This window comes from Saccopteryx leptura, chromosome 8 (assembly GCF_036850995.1).
Source record: "Saccopteryx leptura isolate mSacLep1 chromosome 8, mSacLep1_pri_phased_curated, whole genome shotgun sequence".
NCBI lineage: Eukaryota > Metazoa > Chordata > Mammalia > Chiroptera > Emballonuridae > Saccopteryx > Saccopteryx leptura.
Window position 1 is genome coordinate 21582823 of NC_089510.1, and position 17455 is coordinate 21600277.

The window sequence follows — 17455 nt, forward strand, 5'->3', positions numbered from 1 at the left end:
TACTCAAAGGAAAATTGGAGATAATGAGATGGAAAGTGTAGAAGATTTTGATTGTTATAAAAAAAAAAATAAGATCCTATGAGATGCTCAGGTGATTCAAAATGAGACATTGAAACTTTGAAGAAAGAACTGGCAAGCCCTGGCTGGGTAGCTCAGTAGATAAAGTTTCATCCCGGTACATAGAGGTCATCAGGTTCAATCTTCGGCCAGGGCACATAAGAGAAACAATCAATAAGTACCCTAATAAATTGAACAACTAAGTGGAACAACAAGTTGATACTTTGTCTGTTTCTCTCCCTTCCTCTCTTTCTTTCTCTTTCTCTCTCTCTCTGAAAGCAATAGGAAAAAAATGACAGATCAGTGATCCAAAAGTCAGGAGATAGAAATTCTATTAATTCCTGCATCTCTAGAAAACTAATTTAATCACTCTGGGATCTAACTTTCCAAACACAAGAAAGAAGATTAATCAGGGGATCAATAAGGTTATTTTAATTCTAAGGTTTGCTAGATCAAAAATATATAGTTGAGACAAATATGCAGATAATGAGGCTTCCAATTTTGGTTGTGAGTAAAATTATTATGAGAAAAGAAAAGAAAACTGCCATCGAAACACTGAAGTGAGAGGAAGAACCCCCAAAGGAGATACAGAAGGAATGGTTAGGCTTGTGAGAGGAGAAGCAAAGCACATGGTATTAACAAGTAGGAGGAAAGACAAGAAGGTAATATGCTGGACCGTGTAATAGGTCTGTATATGCTCTATCTGATTTCACTCTCACAACAAAACTCTGCAGTGCCTTTTTACCCTTACCATCCCACATGAGGTCACTTTGGTCTAGAAAGGATGGAACTGCAATTAACATCCAGGCCCAGATCCAGCATTAGTCTGCCCTTCACTTACTAGGAAACATGTGGGAACCAAATGATAAGTCACTACAGATGAAGTGATTGATGGTGAAATGTATTCAGAAAAGTTTTTGGTAGGTAAAAATGAAATAAGAGCAATATCAAGGAATAGAATTGGCCTGACCAGGTCATGGCGCAGTGGCTAGAGCATCGGACTGGGATGTGGAGGACCCAGGTTCGAGACCCTGAGGTCGCCAGCTTGAGCACGGGCTCATCTGGCTTGAGCAAAAAAATAACAACTCATCAGCTTGGACCCAAGGTTGCTGGCTCGAGCAAGGGGTTACTCCGTCTGCTGAAGGCCCACGGTTAAGGCACATATGAAAAAACAATCAATGAACAACTAAGGTGACGCAACGAAAAACTGTTAATTGATGCTTCTCATCTCTCTTCGCTCCTGTCTGTCTGTCCCTATCTATCCCTCTTTCTGACTCTCTCTCTGTCTCTGTGAAAAAAAAAAAAAAAAAAAAAAAAGAATAGAATTGGAAAGATGGAAAGAGAATCAAGGTGACGAATCTGGCAAGAATAAATTTGGAAAATAAACTAGGATTAAAGAAAGATAAATGAGCCTGACCTGTGGTGGCGCAGTGGATAAAGCATTGACCTGGAAATGCTGAGGTCGCCGGTTCGAAACCCTGGGCTTACCTGGTCAAGGCACATATGGGAGTTGATGCTTCCAGCTCCTCCCCCCTGTCTCTCTCTCCTCTCTCTCTCTCTCTGACTCTCTCTCTCTCCTCTCTAAAATGAATAAATAATAAAAAAAATTTTTTTTTAAAAAAAAAGAAAGATAAATGAGTATTGGCAACAATGAGACCCTACCTGTAATTAGAGAATAAATAATTCTAGTAGGTTCATTTGGCAGGTTGTATTAATAAATTAATATTAATTATTAATAATATTTCTCATCTAAAGGAGAGAAACAGAGAGTGGCGGCAGTCAAGATCTGTCCAGAAAAAAAGTCAAACAAAAGGGAAATGAGAATAGGCAGCCTCGAAGTAGCGGACCTGGGTAGGAATCAAGTAAGTGTGTCCTGGACTGAGGGAAATGAGAATAGGCACACAGCAAAAATGGAGAAAATATGAGCTATATATTTGTCCTTATTACACATAGAGTTAATTATTTTATTTTATTTTACTTATTATTATTATTATTATTTTTACAGAGACAGAGAGAGAGTCAGAGAAAAGGACAGATAAGGACAGACAGACAGGAAAGGAGAGAGATGAGAAGTATCAATTCTTTGTTGCGGCATCTTAGTTGTTCACTGATTGCTTTCTCACATGTGCCTTAATGGGAGGGAGGGGCTATAGCAGAGCGAGCCACGCCTTGCTCAAGCCGGTGACCTTGGGCTCAAGCCAGAGACCTTTGGGTTCAAGCCAGCGACCATGAGGTCATGTCTATGATCCCAAACTCAAGCCAGTGAGCCTGAGCTCAAGCCAGTGACTTTGGGGTTTCCAACCTTCCATGTACCAGTCCAATGTTCTATCCACTGTGCCACCGCCTGGTCAGGCAAGTTAACTTTAATTTTATTTATTTATTTATTTTTTACAGAGACAGAGAGTGAGTCAGAGAGAGGGATAGACAGGGACAGACAGACAGGAATGGAGAGAGATGAGAAGCATCAATCATTAGTTTTTCCATTGCGTGTTGCAACACCTTAGTTGTTCATTGATTGCTTTCTCATATGTGCCTTGACCGTGGGCCTTCAGCAGACTGAGTAACCCCTTGCTTGAGCCAGCGACCTTGGGTCCAAGCTGGTGAGCTTTTGCTCAAACCAGATGAGTCTGCACTCAAGCTGGCGACCTCAGGTTCTCGAACCTGGGTCCTTCCACATCCCAGTCCGACACTCTATCCACTGTGCCACCTCCTGGTCAGGCAGTTAACTTTAATTTTATAAAAAACTTTTTTCCCTTTTTTTATTTTACTAAAAATGATCATATCTTTTCTTATGAGAATTGATTGCATGCCTTCCAATGAGGTCCTTAACAAAAGTGTAGGGAATAACTTTATAACTGTTTTTAAAAGGCTAACAGCACTCTGTTTTTCTTTAATTAAAAATATTTAAATTCAAAATTGTCTACTAGGCCTGACCTGTGGTGGTGCAGTGGATAGAGCGTCGACATGGAAATGCCGAGGTCGCCGGTTTGAAACCCCGGGCTTGCCTGGTCAAGGCACATATGGGAGTTGATGCTTCCAGCTCCTCCCCCCTTCTCTCTCGCTGTCTCTCCTCTCTCTTTCTCTCTGTCTCTCCCTCTCCTCTCTACAATGAATAAATAAAAAATAAATAAAAATTTAAAAAAAATTGCCTACTATTGCTACCACTAGAACTAGGCTTTTCTTTTCCCCCCACTTCCAATGGAGAGAGAACATGCGAACTACCCCACTGGCTACTAATTCTCCCCATCTTCCCTTATTGCCGGTCTTCTCATCCATACGCACTGTTCCTTTCAAAGCAAACTTAAAAGACATCAATTTTTGTTTTTTGTTCTTGTATTTTTAAAAACATACTTACTTTATTCGATTTGCTCCAGTACATGGTAGTGTTCACAAGAGAAAGGACACCTCTGGATACCACTCTTCGAAGCTTAACACCCACCAACGGTCGTCTCATGAGGAACAAACCACTCTTTATTGTGCCGAAGGACACAGGCACTTTGGTGTTGGTTGTCAAGAGGACAGGGACGGGCTGCACAGAGTTGTTACCCACCCCTGGTGCTGCTCCTAGCTGTGCCATAGTGGGAAAGTCCTCTTCCTTTCTGGTTCTTGGCTTCTTCATGATAAAATCATTATTAGAGTCGTTTCTTTACACTTACTCTATACAACACTTAATTTGTAATAATATGAGAATAATGCATGTGCAATAAATCATACAGTATATTAGACCAGTGATCTTCAACTGGTGTACTGTGGCAGGCAAGCACAAGAATTTTTAAAACATGCAATATTTGACAATTTAGTCAGGGGCACTGACCTCTTCTCTCTTAGAAGGTCAAGAAAAATGACAACAGACAACATAATAACTGTCCCATGTGGGTGAATTAAAATTACACCTCTTTTGTGTCAGATCGGCAAAAAATATATTTTTGGTGTGTTGAAGAATTTTAGTAACTAATTTATGTGCCATGAGATTAAAAAGGTTGAAAATTGCTGTATTAGACATATGTAGGTAAAACATCAGACAAATAAACTATATAGTGTATTGTCCTTGTCCTCATAATCTAATACAAATTCTATAATAATAAATATTATTCATAAGTAGTTTTTAAATTAGCAAATGAATAATAAAAACAGCAACAAAAAATCTATCATTTACTGAGAGCACTGGGCCATGGCATTATGGAAAACACTTGATGTGTATTCTTATTTAATTTCAATATCATTAAATGATGTAGGTAGTAGAATCACTGTGCTGTTGATATGCATGGATTTTAGAAAACTAAATAACTTGTATAAGACCATATAGTTAATATGTGAAGGAAAGAACATTTGGGCCTGTGTCAGTTTGATTTTAAGACTTTTATTTATTCATTTTAGAGAGAAAGAGAGAGAAGGGGGAGGAGCAGGAAGCATTAATTTTCATCTGTGCCTTGACTGGGCAAGCCCAAGGTTTCACACTGGCCCTCTCAGCATTTCAGGTTGACACTTTATCCACTGCTCCACTACAGGTCAGGCCAATCTGATTTTAAACCTGAGTCAATGAATGAATAAAAGAGACGAGTTACTCAGTCAGGTGATGCCCACACATCCACAGGAAAGAGGTGCTCAGCCCCTGCCATGGCCCCTGACTCTGCCTTCGGGGCGTGCACACTCAGCATGCAGCCTCTGTCTCTCACACCCACATCCGAGACATTCAAGACCTGCAGAATCAAAATGATTGATTTGCACAGCACACAGAATAGAGCTATAAGGACAAAGTTTGTTTCCTGAACATAGCATTCGTGAAACTCATCTAAATAAAGAACAAATTATATTGCATTTTCTTGAAGGGAAAATTCCTCTTCAGCTTTTAAATATAGTGAACAATCTATGTGTATATATCTTTTAAAAAATAATTTTAAAAGCTTCCTAAACATGATTGCTAGGTTTAAGTTCATCCTTTGAGTGCCTTAAAAATTCCTTTCCAGTGTCATAGATGTATTTATAATTATATTTGTAATGATTCCAAAACTTAAAAATCTTCCATAGCTTCAAATATTGAACAAAGTCCTTTTCTTTTTTTTTTTTTTTTTTTTTTTTTTTTGTATTTTTCTGAAGCTGGAAACCGGACTCCCGCATGCGCCTGACCAGGATCCACCCGGCATGCCCACCAGGGGCGATGCTCTGCCCACCAGGGGGCGATGCTCTGCCCTTCTGGGGCATTGCTCTGCCACAACCAGAGCCACTCTAGCGCCTGGGGCAGAGGCCAAGGAGCCATCCCCAGCGCCCGGGCCATCTTTGCTCCAATGGAGCCTTGGCTGCAGGAGGGGAAGAGAGAGACAGAGAAGAAGGAGGGGGGGGGGGTTGGAGAAGCAAATGGGCACTTCTCCTATGTGCACTGGCCGGGAATCGAACGCGGGTCCCCCGCACGCCAGGCCGACGCTCTACCGCTGAGCCAACCGGCCAGGGCCCAAAGTCCTTTTCTAACTTTAGTGTCACTCAGTTTCAGCACAATATTAAACTGACTTCTAACATGGCTAGGCACAAATTGATGGTTTTAAAGTTCCCTGTGTTGTCTGAAGAAAAGTGAGTCTTCTGACATGAAATATGACGGTCAGCATGCTGTGGAGGAAGTGCTCTTCTACAAAGGTGTTCTACCTTTTCTCTCTGGGGGACTTATGTGTTCTCTTCCCAGAGCCTGCAGAAGATTGACTGTACCTAGCAACAAAGTATTACATCCAGTTCACATTGCAGGGGGGTAATTAAATAGATTCACCCATTTGATTTGCTAGGGCATTCCTTCAGATATGCTTACCAGCAAATCTTCTATTTTAACTTTTCATTAACTCCATTGATTCTTTTCTCTGTAAGAATCCCCAAGTCCTCCCCTTAGGGCTTTTTAAATTTCCAATCTTCTGTCTAGAATATTCTTCTTTCAGACTTTCACAGATGTAACTCCTCTTTCAGACTCAGGTCTTACCTGACCCTGGCTGTTTAACATTCTCCCCAATAAAATGTAAACCTCTTATTCACACCAAAGGGCCATCTAAGCCATAATTCAGTCAACAAATTCAAGAAAAAAAGAGGTGAGTTGTATTAAATGCATGAAATAATAAAAAAAAGAGGTTAGTTACTATGACTCACTCTGTCTGAGTTCTCATAGCACCTTCTTGAAACCTTTACTATACTCTTTACTAATTGAAAATGATATAATTTCTCCATTAGACTCAGACCTCAGAGAATGGTACCATCTTGTTTATTTCATACAATTGACAGTGCTCCATAAATACTTTTATTTTTATTAAATAATAAATATTCAAGAACATATAGGTTGAACAGAGCCAATTTTAATGAGAGCTATGTTTTAAGATAAATTCTATCATTACCTCTCCTTGATCACGTGGTCATGAAGTGTTTTAACTCTATTGAAACCTTCTTCGTTCTATGCACTCATTCAATGTCCATGTTATTGCTGAAGTTTAATGAAATACAGTTTCCTCCCTCTCTTAATATTCTTTATTTCTTTTGATAACACTAAAAGGAGGAGACTATAATGTATAATATAAATTTCTGTACCTGACAATCAATGGAAAAGTGAAACTAATGTTCATAACACTGGTGCTTGAACTATTTTGTGTTCTATGGGAAATTCATAGTGATTGGTTACAAATGTAGAGGGAGTTTTAGGTGATCTATTTTATGGTACAGAAACTGTTATGCCTGATTCTGTGCACCAAGAGGAGATTTCTTGAGTTCTTTTAGATTCAGGAGATTAAGAGTGACCTCTGGTGGCAATGGTATTTCTCATTCACCTTGACTCCAAAAGAGAGAAAACTGAATTCTGTGATTTTTTTCTCACATCCTAATAATGACAGAGTTTGTGATTAAAGAATATTGATCATCATAAGTTGTGTATAAATTAAAACAACCAACTGTCCAAGACGTTGGAAGGTTGGAGGATAGACATACCTTTTATCTTTAGTATTTGTCTATTTCTTTGGTGTAAATGCCACCCATGGCCTGTTTCAAGCAATCAGTTTGACATTGTTGAATACAGGGTTGGAAAAAGATGCTTACAATCAGCTCTAAGCAGCTGGTGGGATCTGGCTCCAGCACAGAACTGGTTGACACTCTTTGTTAGGCCCTCCATAACCTCTTGCCAAATATACACTAAAGACTGGCCGAACACAAAACAAGGAAAGACACTGAGAGCAGTGAGTTTTCTGTTACCACTGTGGGCAGAACGATGCCTGCAGGACAAAGGGTTCCAGGTAAACCCAGGATGCCTGGTTTAAATTTGAATTGCAGATAAACAACACATAATTTTTTGTTATGAATATGTAAGCAACTATTGCATGAGAGATGTTTATAGTAAAATATTATTCATTGTTTATAAAATAGAAATTTAACTAAAAGCATGTAATTTCACTTATTAAATCTAGCTAGCTTAAAGGGTCATAGAATAAAAAGTTTCTTTAAGAGATGAAATATCGGCCAGAGCCGGCAACCTGCCAGTCCTTCCAACCAGTGCTTCACAGCCATTGCAACATCCTAACCGGTGCCCTGAATGGCTTACATGTGAGACAAGACACAAATTCCCAGTGTGCTTGGGACATTGGACAAGGATGGAGTGGCCAGAGCCCCAGGGCATCAGCATTGGCCTCTGAGGGCCTAGCTTGTATCTCCTGGAATCACGTGACATTGTCTCCGTCTATATATCATCATGTTAGGAAGACTGGGAGGTTCTCTTCCACAGTTCCTACCCCCAACACGCACATTAAGGTCTGCCCTGGTTGTTGGGCACTAGTGTGGTTTCAGGCAGAATATCCGGAGTTCTCCGGCGCAGCAACATGATGGGGCTTAGCTGTGGCTTCTGGGGCCGTGGGAGCTAGGCAGCCAATGGCTGGGATACTCTACCTCTATCTGGTTCTGGACAGACTGAGGTCGGCAGCAGCAGTGCGGACACTCAGATCAGCCCCTGGTCTCCACAGATTGTTATATAAGAGGTTAGTAGTTTTAGTAATATTATGATTCTATCATTATTAGAACACTGATTTACACAGTTATAGACAAATAACTGGCCTTGGAGTGTCTTCCATTTTGGAAGAAAAAGAGCTCATCTTTGAGATGCTTAGCCTCATAAAGAGAAGTTTTCAGAAATTGAATTAACTTTAATGGTAGTCAGACTCTAACAGAATATTTTGCTGAAGCCCATTAATAAGGTCCTAAAATCTCCAACTCTTTACTTGGGTTTAAGAAAAGAGATTCAGAAAAAGACTGAAAGAAAGGTAATATAAATGTTTAGAACAAGTTGTGCTGATGGCAAATGTAACAACAAAGAGTCAGTTTTTCAATAGTAAATGGTACATCAAGACACTTAAAATTCCAAGTAGCTGCAACAAAAACCACCTTCATTATACATCAGAAAAACGAAGCACTACAGACAACATCAGAAATGCTTTGAATAAAAATTCCAATCTTAAGGAAAGCATAAAGCTGCTTTGACAAGTGGAAGAAGAAAAAAGAAAAAAAGAATATTAACCAAAATACAATGATACAAAACTCTAAGGTGTCATGGAGTAAGTTCTAAAAGTAAAAGAGACATATTTCTGGGCAAATATTTGCTAAAGCTGAATGATACTGTTTCTACAGAAGACAACATGGATTGTGGGAACTTAGAATCCCATAAAACAAGTGTATCTGAAAATGGAGTATACATCTAGAAAAAAACAGATTGACATGACGAAATAATGCCCCTCCTCACAGAAATGTTTATGTCCTAATCCCCAGAACCTTATGTGGCAAAAGAGACTTGGTAGATTTGCTTAAGTTAAGAATCTTAAAGGGAGTATCCTGGGTTATTTGGGCGAACCCAATACAATCACAAGGGTCTTTGTAACAAGTACATAGGAGGTTCAGAGTCAGAAAAGAAAATGATATGATGAAATCAAGATTGAAATGATGTGGCCACAAGCCAAAGAATGCAAGTAGCCTCTAGAACAGTGGTTCTCAACCTTTCTAATGCCGTGACCCCGCAATACAGTTCCTCATGTTGCGGTGACCCCAAACCAAAAAATAATTTTGGTGGCTACTTCATAACTGTAATTTTGCTACAGTTATGATTCGGAATGTAAATACCTGGTATGCATTATGTATTTTCCGATCGCTTTAGGCGACCCCACTGGGGTCGTGACCCACAGGTTGAGAACCGCTGTTCTAGAAGCTGAAGAAGACAAGGAATGGATTTTCCCTCAAGCCTCAAGAGGAAACACAGCCCTGCTGTCACCTCGATTTTAGATCCGTGAAACTGGTTTCAGAGTTCTGATGTCCAGACTCTAGGATAATAATTTTGTTTTGTTTTTTTAAGCCATTAAGGCTTGTGATAATTTGTTATAGAAGCTATAAGAAACTAATTCACTTGTTTAAAAATGCTTGAAGGAAAAGAAAACCAAATTTATATTAAAATAGCTAAAGAAAGATTTTAAAAATCAATGACTTAAAGATCATATTAAAAGTTTCCAAATTGAGAAAGTTTTGCTGCCACCAGAAAGCTACAGTTAAAAAGTAAAAATCAGACAGTTCAGTGGAAACTTCATGTCCTCCTGAATGGCTTCAACAGGGGGAATAAAAAGCATTTTTATGAAGTATTCAATTTAGAGTGAATTTACCACAATAAAAAAAGAAAGAAAAAAGATAGAGGATAATCTTTCCAAAGCAATTGAAAAAATCAGCCATGCATGTGAAAAGCTGGACACATAAAATAGAAGCCCGAATCTTTCAGAAAAATTGGAAATAATCACTGTCAACTATCAATGTCAGAGTATTTCTCACGAAAGAAAAGCTCGTGATAACAGGTGGTGAACACTAATGGTCAAGAGTAACTTTGATGACTTAAAGAGGAAAAAAAATGGAAACTTTAGACAAAATTGTTTTACTTAGAATTTAATTAAAACATTTTGAAAAGTATCTTTATGTCCCTGATGTCCTAAATGGTACAATTAAAAGGCTGAGGCCCTAGAACCACCAGGGAATTCTCCGGATGAGCAGATCCAAAGGAAGGAGGGGTATGATGCAGTAACGGGGCAAGGATCCAACGCTCCGTGGCGTGCAGGGAGCGGATGCCACCCACGTGGGATCCAGAACTCAGGAGACAGAGATGGAGCCATAAGACAAAGATAGCTAGTCCTAGTGCTCTCACGGGGCGGATGTTAAGGGCCTTTCTGTGATTTAACCTTCCCATCTAAGTTAGGCGCCTGGTTCCCCACCTCCCTCTCCCATTAGAGGCCATATGTTCTAGGAAAATCCAAGAGGAAATTTCTAAGAATAGGCACCTCCTCAGGAATCCCCTTCTTCAGGGCACTGGACTCCGACCTCCACTGGTGACAACTGTTTTATACTGAGCACCAAATTCAGTGTTTTCTCCACTCAAACCGAAACAGAAGTGTTTCAGTTTCTGGATTGATTTCACCTTCCAATATGCTTACCTCTGAAAATACAGAACCACACAGTAAGACACTTTCTTCTGTCTCTACTGAAGTTGTTTTGATTTTTTTTTCCTCTTAGTTGTATTGCTATTAGTTAAGTGATTATACACTGACTGAAATGAAAGTTTAACAGAATTGTCTTAAGAGAATGCTTCATAATTTTAGATGATCTAAAGGTGATTTTTATAAATAGTGTTATTTATAGGTAATATAATTACAATATTTTTGTTTTCAACAAGTCTGCTAAAATAAGCCAGAAATACAGCATTTTGTGGGTTTTTTATTATTCTTCCTATATAAAGACATAGAATATCTTTCCATTTCACTGTGTCTTTTTTCAAAGTTCTTAAAAATGCTTTGTTGTTTTCAGTATATAGATCCTTCATTCTTTGTTAAGTTTTCTTTAGGTTTTTTTGTTTGTTTGTTTTTGGTTTTTGCATTTTTCCTAAGCTGGAAACGGGGAGGCAGTCAGACAGACTCCTGCATGCGTCCGACCGGGATCCACCGGCATGCCCACCAGGGGGCGATGCTCTGCCCCTGTGGGGCGTCGCTCTGTTGCAACCAGAGCCATCCCAGCGCCTGAGGCAGAGGCCACAGAGCCATCCTCAGTGCCTGGGCCATCTTTGCTCCAATGGAGCCTCGCTGCGGGAGGGGAAGAGAGAGACAGAGAGGAGGAGAGGGGGAGGGTTGGAGAAGCAGATGGGCGCTTCTCCTGTGTGCCCTGGCCGGGAATCGAACCCGGGACTCCTGCACGCCAGGCCGACGTTCTACCACTGAGCCAACCGGCCAGGGCTCTTTAGGTATTTTTTAGCTGTTGTTGCAATTGCAAAATGAATTTTTTTTTCAGTTCATTTTCTGAGGTTTCATTGTTGCATTTTTTTTTTTTTGTCTTCTAAAACAATTTTGAACTTTTTCTATTTTGACATCAGTATCATTTTTAAGTGAATATCCAATAGGTCAAATGGAAATTTCATAATTCTTTGGATTGTGTTTTATAAGTGTGTATTATAGAAATAAAAATCTTATGAAAAAGTTTTCCATTTTACTTGATTCTTAGATAGTATATATAATTACAGTAATTTTGTTGTTGCTATTTAGTGAGGCTCCTCTGTTGACTCCGAAACAGCCTTTTTTTTTTGTCTCTCTCCTCTCATTTGGCTTCACTGTTCTGTTAAGTGATTATACAACTTTTCAAATGGGAGTGTGACAAAAAGTATAATTCTTGAATAATATTTCATAATTGTCATTTACCTCAAAGTAAATTCCATGAGTAAATTGTTTTCGTCTACTTCTAGATAGTTTATGGATAGTATTTCCATTGATAGTGTCATAAAGTTCCCTGTAATTTGAACCGTGGTAAAACTTTTACAAGGACACGTTCACATTTGGAGACGTTGAAAATTCCGAGTTCTTCTGTGTCCATCAAGGGCTGAATTTGTTCTGGTTACAAGACTTATATCTAAATAAATTGTAGTTCACGCTTTGCATCGTGCTTAGTGTTAACCCCACCGAACATCTCACCGTGAACTGCAAGGCCCTGCATGGGCTGGACTCTCCCAGCCACCAGACCCCATCTCCTGTTCCTGCGCTCTGGGCAAGCGCTTCTTGCCTTTTGATCACTCTATTCCTTTAGCTTAAAACGCTCTCTTTTTTTGTCTTATTCTTTGTTTACCTCTTACTTCTCCATGTGTTAAATGAGATATAGCTGAAGGAGCTTTTATTTATTTCCCAATTGAAATTAAACCTCCTGTACCTCTATATCTTCACACTCTATCCTTTTCCAATTTTCTTGGTTAACTTCTGACAATGTGCAGTTATATAATTATTATGTGATTACTTTTTAACTATGCATATCCACCCACATCTTCATGTAGTCAGACATGAGCTGTATTTTTTTTTTTTTTCATTTACTATTTCCAGTGTTTTCAGGGCAGGAGTTAGAATGTGCCTAAGGCGTTTGGCGGGGAGGGTTCTTTCCTGGGCATGTATACTAGGCTGGTTTGGCTGCAGTGAAAATGATGCATAACAAACAACCTTCAAATCACAAAGCCTTATGACGGCCAGGATTTATTTTTCAATTATAGTTCTTCCGATCAGCACTGTTCCCTTGGGCTTGACTGAACTTGGGTTTCGAGTGTGCTCAATTCAGTCAGGTCTGTTTCTCACTCAAGGGCCTAGGATAAAAGAGTTTCATCAGCATCTTCTTCTCATGGGAGATGGCCCAAGTCCACAAAGCTAGAAAGCCAACTCTGCCCTTCATGAAAACCCCAAATGCGGATCACACATTTCCTTAGGGAGCTGATAGTAAAATCTTTCTCTCCTTGCTCCACTCCTGTAAAGAAGCTTCCCAGTGCCTGACAGACAATGAAGACTAAATAAGTATTTTATAAGCAAACTTACTTTGACAAATTGTCCTACAGACAGTTTTGACAATGTACACAGAGTCTGTGAGTGTTAATAGTGCTGCGAGCACACTATATATAGTATACATTTTAATATTAACAATTAATTTATACAAATAAGTACTTAATTCTGTTTTCTTGAAAGAGTGTTTATTTTTTTCTTACGTGTATTGATATTTCTTTGGGTGATTCTCTATTGACCTTTCACAATATTTCTATTGTTTCTTTCTTTTAAATATGTGATACTTTTGCTACATACAAATGAACCTTTACAAGCTTGCTTTTTTAAAATTTTTTTTTATTTTTCTGAAGCTGGAAACGGGGGGTGGGGGGGCAGTCAGACAGACTCCGGCATGCGCCTGACCGGGATCCACCCGGCATGCCCACCAGGGGGCGATGCTCTGCCCATCTGGGGTGTTGCTCTGTTTCATCCAGAGCCATTCTAGCGCCTGAGGCAGAGGCCATAGAGCCATCCTCAGTGCCCGGGCCAACTTTGCTTCAATAGAGCCTTGGCTGCGGGAGGGGAAGAGAGAGACAGAGAGAAAGGAGAGGGAGAGGGGTGGAGAAGCAGATGGGTGCTTCTCCTGTGTGCCCTAGCTGGTAATCGAACCTAGGACTCCTGCACGCCAGGCCGATGCTCTACCACTGAGCCAACTGGCCAGGGTCCAAGCTTGCTTTTTAAAGATTTATTCAAAGCCCTGGCCGGTTGGCTCAGTGGTAGAGAGTCAGCCCAGCATGTGGAAATCCTGGGTTGGATTACCGCCAGAGCACACAGGAGAAGCGCCCATCTGCTTCTCCACCCCTCCCCCTCTCCTTCCTCTCTGTCTCTCTCTTCCCCTCCCGCAGCCAAGGCTCCATTGGCCTGGGAGCCTCCCTGCTTCTAACTTTGAAAAAATACAAAAAAAAAAAAAAAAAAAGATTTATTCAACAATTATTTTGACATGCAGGGTTTGTTATTTTTTTATTATTGATTTTTAAAGAAAGGAAGGGAGAAAGAAAGAGACAGAAACATCAATCTGTTCCTGTATGTGCATGCCCTCAACCTTTGCATATAAGGATGACGTTCTAATGTAGTTTTAGCTCTTGTCCTTTTCTTTGATGGCATGATTAGCCTTTTTCCTGGCAATTTATGTCTCATACAACGAACATATTATAATTTATTTAACCAGGCCCTTATTGTAGGTTATTTTCATCTCTTCCTTTTATAGATAATATAGTGATGAAGATCTTTGTGGATCACCAGGATTTCACATACCCTCTTCGGGAAACATGCTAGAAATGGATGGATCAAGTCCAAGGATATTTTTAAAGTTGCACAGTTTGACAATTCTTATCCAGAGATGTTTTCCTGCTTTTCACAACCTTATTTAATAGAGCCTGCATGAGCCACCAACCTTCTTTGACCTAAATAAATATTCACATTAAAAATATTTTGGACTAATGTAGTGGTGACTATGGTACTTCATTTTAATGGCACGGAAGACTATATAGTGGACTTTGAAATCTGACGAGATTCCTTTACAGGAGAAATACTTCAAGTCCATTTGGAAAAAACGTCTGGCTGCGAGAGATAGCTCCTTGCTCTGTTGAGAAACTGAAGGAAAAGGTTTGGGAGCCCCAGTGAATCGGCAGGAAAAAGAAAGGGCCCTTCGTGTTGGGTAAGGGAGGCCCCAGGTTGCTGCGGGCCTCACGCTCCACACTTCTCCATGCGCACCCCAGGTCTGCACCCGCAGCCGGGCGATCCTCAGAGAGCGCGGCAGCTGGTTCCACTCGGGACCAGCCGAGCGCAGCCGCAGGTGGCTGCTGTGCGGACCGGGTCCCTGAGAGTCGTGGGGCTGCGATCCCCACGCAGGTCCCTGTGAGTTCCCGGACGCTGGGCCCCTGACAAAGGACGGGGCAGAGGGGTTTCAGGTTCTTTTCCCGTTGGACCCGCGGAAAAGAGGTTTTGAGAGCGGCTGAGTCATGCAGCCTCGGGAGCACCTCTGCCCTGCGCCCCGCGCTCCGCATCGCCCACACCCACAGCCCCGCGATCGCCTCCCCGAAGTCCCGGCGCGTCGGCCCCGCGGTGTTCCCTCGTCCCAGCCGGGCTGGGCCGGGCGGGCTGCGGCGGCCTCGCACGGGAGACGGCGGCTTCCGTCCAACTCGGGGGCGCCGAGCAGCGGAGAAGGGGCTGCGTCCAGGCGGAGGGCGGCCCGGGGCCCTCCCAGGGCCAGGCAAACCCGCGCCCGGGGCGCAACGGCGCGCGCCGCCCTGTGCCGCCCGGTGCCACCCTGTGCCGCCCCGTGCCGCCCGGTGCCGCCTGTGCCGCCCTGTGCCGCCCCGTGCCGCCCGGTGCCACCCTGTGCAGCCCTATGCCGCCCCGTGCCGTGCGGTGCCACCCTGTGCCACCCCGTGCCGCCCTGTGCCGCCCGGTGCCACCCTGTGCCGCCCGGTGCCGCCCCGTGCCGCCCGGTGCCACCCCGTGCCGCCCCGTGCCGCCCGGTGCCGCCTGTGCCGCCCTGTGCCGCCCCGTGCCGCCCGGTGCCACCCTGTGCAGCCCTATGCCGCCCCGTGCCGTGCGGTGCCACCCTGTGCCGCCCTGTGCCGCCCCGTGCCGTGCGGTGCCACCCTGTGCCACCCCGTGCCGCCCTGTGCCGCCCCGTGCCGCCCGGTGCCACCCTGTGCCGCCCTGTGCCGCCCCGTGCCGCCCGGTGCCGCCCTGTGCCACCCTGTGCCGCCCTGTGCCACCCTGTGCCGCCCCGTGCCGCGCGCGCCGGGGAAGCCGAGGAGGGTGCGGACGGGGGAGCAGGGGCCCTGCAGGGCTCAGACCTTCGCCGCCGCCCGCTCGCCCCGTCTCTCGCCCAGCCTCTCGGAGCCCCGGGCCTGCCAGGGATGCCCTCAGAGGCGAAAGCAGGATCTGGACCTGCGCTTGACAGTCTGTTTTAGGGCAGGACGTGACCGAGCTGACAGCCATTACCGGGAGGAATGGAGACCTTTTCCACCAAGGGCCACAGGACTGCGTCTCCAGGAGCCTCACGGTCCCCACCGACCCTGCCGCCGTGGCCCCCCCCTCACTCTCCGATGCTCTGGCGTCTTGGTTACCAATGTCCGTTAGGCTGATATTTATGGAGGGCCACTCTCCCCGTGCGCTGCCCTATTAAATTTTCCCCCTTTAGTAGAGAGAGACTCCAAATGCCCGGTGACTAAGTTAGGAGCAACCTGGCAGCGCCCTGGCAGGAGGCTTCAGGGACCCTTGGTGAGCTGGGAATGGTCACAAAATGGATATTTTAAAACACATTAATGAGTAATAGGAAATGAAACAATAACGATAGACATCAGAAAGTCACTCGTAACTTGAGCTACTTCTGTGCTCATTTGGATAATCATTTTCAAATATTATTCGTGAATGTAACAATTATATCCACAGGGTTATGACTACCGATCCAACAGTTAGTCTACATTATTAGCAATTGCTCTATTAATGTCTTAAATTGAGATATTCAACAAAACTACAATTCAAGCCCTGATTTGTAGCGTTTGCCTATCACTGCGTGTAAAGAACCATCACAGCCCATTTTAATGTGAACAACGTGTAGTTATTGAAAACAGACTTGGGAAGAAATTCACAGTTACACATCTTCCCTTATTTCCACCGTAAAGATATAATATAGTCTAACCTGTGGTGGCGCAGTGGATAAAGCAACGACCTGGAACGCTAAGGTTGCGCGTTCAAAATTCTGGGCTTGCGGGGTCAAGGCACATACTGGAAGCAACTACTATGAATTGATGCTTCCGGCTTCTCCCCCCTTTCTCTTTCTCTTTCTCTCTCTCTCTAAAAATCAATAAATAAAATCTAAAAAGAAGATATAATGTAAATAACTTCAAGGATATCCATAACAGCAAAATGGGATATAACAATTAGGAAGAGATAAATTTCAATATGTATTACATTTCCAGTAATATTTATTTAATGTAAATGCATGTAATTTAATCATTGGCTCAAAAGTTTTAGTAATTTTGGCTCAAAAATTCAGTAATTTTAACAATGGACACTAGTTAGCTGGTGTAAGCTGTATCTGGCACAGAATCTTATCCCCAAGGAGAGAGATTTCATGATTTATATTTCTACCTGTATCTACATTTATTGGAACTCAAATACAAAAATAAAATAAAGTAAAAAATTGTACTGATCTATATATAAATATATGTGCTTTTATATATGTATATATAGTATGTATATATGTGTACACACATATACTTACATATATACTTATAATTAATCATCTTTATCCAGACACTGACTGCTCTGTGCTGAGAATTGTATATCATTTAGAATCATTATCAACTAGTGCAAGTATCCACAAATTTCAGCCAATGGGCCAAAACTAGCTTGCCACTTGTTTTTGTACTTCGAGAGAAGTATGTATGACTATGACACACTTAAAGACATTATCCTTTTCACAAGAACAATTGCTTAAAGAGCTGAGAGCAGCATCAATAATTAAAGAACAAGGTAAATGGTTTCCACTGTTCTTCTATGAATCAACAAAGACT